General features: G+C 40.2%; 1 long non-coding RNA gene across 1 annotated transcript in view; it reads left to right on the top strand.

Annotated features, from left to right (window-relative positions):
* Positions 1 to 1448: 1448 nt before the first annotated feature.
* LOC138954551 (uncharacterized) overlaps positions 1449 to 6000 on the top strand; it is a 29447-nt gene continuing 24895 nt past the window's right edge. Inside the window, exon 1 of the long non-coding RNA XR_011451889.1 lies at positions 1449 to 1545. This is a non-coding gene — a long non-coding RNA (uncharacterized lncRNA). The remainder of the gene's footprint in view (positions 1546 to 6000) is intronic.

Genomic DNA, 6000 nt, shown 5'->3' with positions numbered 1-6000 from the left:
GGTCGATGTGTTTGTTTGTTTGTTTGTGTGTTTGTGTTCGCATATAGATCTCAAGAATGAACGGACCGATCGTCACCAAACTTGGTGAACAGGTTCTATACATTCCTGAGACGGTCCTTACAAAAATTGGGACCAGTCAAACACACGGTTAGGGAGTTATTGGTGGATTAAGATTCTACAAGGACTTATAGAGGGACATATTAATGGTCAAAGGGAAATAACCTTCTCAGTTGGTGGCAGTGAGAATGGTAAGGACGGGGGTGTTTTTCCTACCTCGGAGGAATTTCTTGTTGTATCATGTATAACGCTAAATGTGTGTGTCCCACTTCATGGCGCAGATAACAGAACAAGGAAGTTGTCCTCTTATCGCCTCAGTATCATCGTCTTATTACCTGTACAGGTAAAGGCACCGTCCTAGACTGCAGACATGATGCTAATGTACTACTCAAATAACCCCGGCTTGAAAATGGATGTATTTGTTTCGTAGTAATTTAAACTGCTGGTGTGCTGACATCAAAGGTACATTTACAGTTTTAAACACGAATTTGAGACTGAGTGTTTATCGAAGTGTGTGTGTGTGTGTGTGTGTGTGTGTGTGTGTGTGTGTGTGTGTGTGTGTGTGTGTGTGTGTGTGAGTGTGTGTGTGCGTGTGCGTGCGTGCGTGCGTGCGTGTGTGTGTATGTGTGTGTGTGTGTGTGATTTTGAGTGTGTGTGTGCGTGTGTGCGTGAGCGCGCACGCGCGTGTGTGTGTGTGTGTGTGTGCGTCTGTGTGTGTGTGTGTGTTTGAGTGGGATTTTGAGTGTGTGTGTGTGTACGTGTGTGCGTGTGTGTGTGTGTGTGTGTGTGTGTGTGTGTGTGTTTGAGTGTGATTATGTGTGTGTGTGTGAGTATATATGTGTGTGTGTGTGTGTGTGTGTGTGTGTGTGTGTGTGTGTGTGTGTGTGTGTGTGTGTGTGAGTATATATATATATATATATGTGTGTGTGTGTGTGTGTGTGTGTGTGTGTGTGTGTGTGTGTGTGTGTCCAACTCTCTGTCAGTCTGTTTTTTTGTTTGTTTTTACTTGCTTTTGAGCTTCCCGTAAAACTTGTTTACATCCCGTAAACTTTCTTCTTGTTTTAAAACGATATATAAAGAGCGGTCTGCATATTGTATTACGGAAATTGTAATTGTAATTATTGCATATTGGGAATACACTCAACAGCACAATATCACAATGAATAACTGAGACGCAATTGCACATATATAACGTAAGCATAACATGATAACTGCTGTACTAACCGAGCCGCAAAATCACGGATACCGCACCTTTAAATAAACTTCATTATGATAGGATATGCAACGTTCAGATAAAAAAAAAAGATAGCTGAAGCAATTCACTTCCTTCTTGGCAAAATGAATGTCTGTTTGGATCAGGAGTCACTGCAACACTACTGATCAGTGAAATGGCGGACTCACAGACTTGTTGCTGGATTTTGTGTTTGCTGGTTTCTCTTGTGTGTACGACTGTAGAGAGATCGTGGGCACATACACAGCAAAACATGCGTAAGTATCTTTGACAGTAGATTGTTACATATCCCAGTCAGGTAATACAATACATCGCATATTCTTGTTGTTAGGCTAATATGGTATTGCACTTAGCAGAGAAATCTGAATGTTGCTTTGCTAAGAGTATATCTTGGTCAAGTTCAGCAACTGATTGTCTAAGAACATCTATGGGAATTGTTCCAGTCCTTTTTTTTTTATATGTGAACTTTAAAAGATGTGTAACCATCTTAGTTGAGAAATCAGAGGTGTAGCATGTTTATTTAGCCATCACAACCACAATCACATCAATTGTGTGACTTTGCGTAAACATTGCGCTCTAGAAAAGTGTGTTGAACTTGTTTCTGACTTTTTACCTTGCAACAAGTTAATCTTGATTGAGAAATAATTATTTTATTTTACCCTTGAAGGAATATATATACATAGTTATTATGGTAATGATTATAAAGTCACGCACATGATTGTTGTTAAACCGTCACCTAGTGTATGAGATCTAAATTCACAAAGGCAAAACCACTGCAAATGTTCAGTTTCTAATTCAGTACTACTAGCTTTGTTGTCATGTCACGGGCTACTGTTATTCGCGTCCATGATTCGGCAGGGCCGGATCTGGGGGGGGGGGGGATCCTGGGTTCCGGACCCCCCCCCCCCCCGTGGCCATCCGATGTACCTCTCAGAGAAAAGAAAAACAAATATGTGGACCTGTTATTGTTAAGCTCTTCCCCCAGCTCCCTTAGTCTATTTCACTGAAGTATAGTGTCATTGTTCACCATACAAAATTACAACATCTCTTATACCACTTCTCCTTTGTATTCCAGATGTTGTAATCATTGCTTGTTTGCTTGAATTTAAGTATTCAAAGTAAAGAGTCCTGTCAGACTTATTTACTAGGCATATATGTCTTTGGGATTATTCCACTGAACCACTATGGTAAATGAATATCTGAAGTATTTTGTTACTGTTGAAAATGTGTAATTTTGATTCCCAGTTGCAAGGAAAGACCAAAAAATGACCTCACAAATGCACAATTTTATCGGCTTCTGGGAGGCTTTGCCACCCAGACCCCCCAACGGGGCGTTGCCCCTGCACCCCACCGGGGCCTCAGCGGCCCCTGTACCCCTGCCTTCAGTTGGACCCCCCCCTCCCCTCAAACGAACTTGGTCCGGCCCTGTTCGGATTCTGCGATTAGGACCGCATGCCCTTTTGTAAGAACCAAAAGTGTTGTTATGATAATGATGATGGTTATACAAATTAATGGAATTACTTTGTACCGTTTTGTTTAAACCTGTATGTAAAAATACAGTGTAATCCAAAACAATGCAACCCACAAATATGCTAATAACCCCTACCGAATTACTTCATATTTGTTAAACATTACCTTCAGCTTATGTACAACCCTTTCAAATTCGGGGATCGACTCAACAGTACAATGTTTGAAATTAAGCGGTAGCAATACTTACCTAATTTAAACCCTCCAGACTTTTACCTTTTGAATTATCTTAATATCTGAGTATACACAAACACTTCCTTCACCCCCCTAGATCATTAGTAAGCAGTTACAGCTAGGTTTGAGGCAATTCGTAGACATGAAAGCGTTGGTGTTATTCACACTTTCGAAGGTGTAAGTTGAAACACATTTTCAAAGAGACGGAAAAAAGTTGGATCATGTTATCTACAGACTGGACACATTGTGGAATGGCAGTGAAGAAACTGAATTTCATATACGAGCCAATGTCAAACGGTGCTGTGGGTACGCTAGGTATTTTATAAGTTCTGTAACTATTTACTGAATGTACACTCAGATGGAACTTTTGGTTTTTCTGAGAGATTAATGAATAAAGATGATCGCAGAGAAAAACCAAAGACTAACTATAAACAGTTACAATTCTGCTCCTCATTCATTACGCAAATTAGTGCTTTTTAGGGACGTATTTTGACAAGGTGTTTGAGTACTCTCGATAGTTTTAGAAAAAATGCTAATAAGCTTTTTTCTGGGCAGTTGGATTTAAACCAAATGATTGCATGAACCCCAATACATAGTTCTGTGTGTTTTTCGTCCCATTTGTCCGCTTTTTAAAGAAATTATTAAAGTTTGAAAATTGCGTGTCTAGCGTGACTCTTTGCGTCAAAAAAACTCAAACTTTAAAAAAGCTTCCAAAAAATGTTGTTGTTCAACTAGATACACAAAAGAACCAGTTTTGAACAAAAACTGTCGGTGAAAAGGAAAAACAATGAAAATAACCACTATATTTTGAAGTTTGGTACCATTTCTGGCTAATTTAAGCTTTGTCGTCACAATGTCACACTAGACACTTTTTTTTTTATCAAATTTCATTTTTTTTCCACAAAATTTTTAATTTCTTTCTTTTATGCGCTTTTACCTTGATTATATTTAATCTACACCCCAATACTCATATGCGAGCTCAGTAGAAATGAAAGTTCTAGAAAAAAAATGGAAAAAATCAGGTTTATGTCCTTACATGCCACAAGAGACACTCGTCAAGCCTCAACTTAACGGCCAAATAACACAGCCGTTGTGAAAAATTTTCCCTTTTCTCCTTTAGAAACTATATACTGAATGTGTTAAGCAACTCAAAACACCAGTCATTTTACTTTGGATGTACTTTGATTTTCGAAGCTGTCAGACAGCACCTTTTGACATTGGCTCATATACATGTACAACAACTCTGAAGATATCCACTAAACTCAAATGATTTGAAAAACGACCCCTTTCGTTGTTAAGACACACTTGCGCAATGGCACGCGAAATTCATCACTGACATGAACGCATTCCTCCATGGGAAATGCCCTGACCCTGCCTGTAATTGCTTATTGTCAAATGTTGGTAATGGTATACTGGGTCATTTTAATAACCCCAAAGTTAGCAATCTAGAGGGATTAATCGTAGTTAAGTTGTCTACCGCTCAGTGTGAAACATCGTACAAAAAAGTTGATCCCCGAATTTGGAAACTTTTTTAAAATGGCACAAACGCCTGACCACGTGACCTAAAAACTTGCCACTGTATGGAAAGGTTATGCAGAAGCTAAAGTTAATGTACGCCAAATATTATGTCGATGTCATTATACGTTATTTGTATTTTTTACCACAATATGACATTTTACACAGATCAAGACAGTCAGTGTTCCTCCGAGACCGCGCTAGCAGTCGAGGTGAACAATGACTGTCGAGATGTGTGTAAAATGTCATATGTTGGCCAACAATACACATAACATTTGTGTATCGATCGCTTATGGTTGGAATTCCTTTTAGTTTTTACGGTTGAACGCACACAAACATGCACTATTTTGTAGTCTCGGCTGGCCGCCTAAATATGAATTGGTGTCGGACGCTGACGTCACATGGCTCAAAGAAGAAAAATCCAATGCTCAATGGATACATTAGCATTTGTATGGGTTGCATTTTTGGGGGGTCACCCTGTCTGTATGTTCAATACCCGATTGAACATGTGTATTTTCATTTCAGTATCATATGTTTAACCATCCAATCAAGATTGTTTTCTTATGTTATCCTGTGTAGTATTTTTCTCTCCGAAAACATCATTCTGATATGAAGGAAAATCAATCCAGACAAAAACACCATAAGTAATGCATCTTCTTCTTCTTCTTCTGCGTTCGTGGGCTGAAACTCCCACGTACACTCGTGTTTTTGCACGAGTGGAATTGTACGTGTATGACCGTTTTTACCCCACCATTTAGGCAGCCATACGCCGCTTTCGGAGGAAGCATGCTGGGTATTTTCGTGTTTCTATAACCAACCGAACTCTGACATGGATTACAGGATCTTTTCCGTGCGCACTTGGTCTTGTGCTTGCATGTGCACACGAGGGGGGATAAGCCACTAGCAGGTCTGCACATAAATTGACCTTGGAGATCGGAAAAATCTCCACACTTAACCCACCAGGCGGCCGCGGCCGGGATTCGAACTCACGACCTTCCGATTAAGAGGCCAACGTCTTACCATCCCGCCACAGCGCCCGTCAAGTAATGCATCAAAAGTGACACACCAATTCCAAAAGAAAGAGTTAATTGCTGCATTTTGTAATGATTTTCCCGGTTAGAGCAGACAATCTGTTTCGGGTGATGAAGTATAGGAACACTCATTCGTATCGTTTAATCTCCTGCGTAATGGTACAAGGGAGTCAACACGTTATCGTACAAGTGTTGTCATTGCTAGCCGTGTAAACATTGCCGCAAACTTCGTCTCAAGTTTGATTTATTAAACGCTTTAAATTCCACATCGGGGTCAAACCCGCTATCTTCATCTGAGTCAGTAAGGATCCACTTTTTGAAATTCCTTTCATCGCCTGATGCCACACAAAACCTTTACAATGCGTTTGGAGTCACACACACACACACACACACACACACACACACACACACACACACACACACACACACACACACACACACACACACACACACACACACACACGC

The sequence above is a fragment of the Littorina saxatilis genome, unplaced genomic scaffold (assembly GCF_037325665.1).
Source record: "Littorina saxatilis isolate snail1 unplaced genomic scaffold, US_GU_Lsax_2.0 scaffold_187, whole genome shotgun sequence".
NCBI lineage: Eukaryota > Metazoa > Mollusca > Gastropoda > Littorinimorpha > Littorinidae > Littorina > Littorina saxatilis.
Note: the sequence above shows the minus strand (reverse complement) of the source record. Positions and strands in the feature narration are given on the sequence as shown.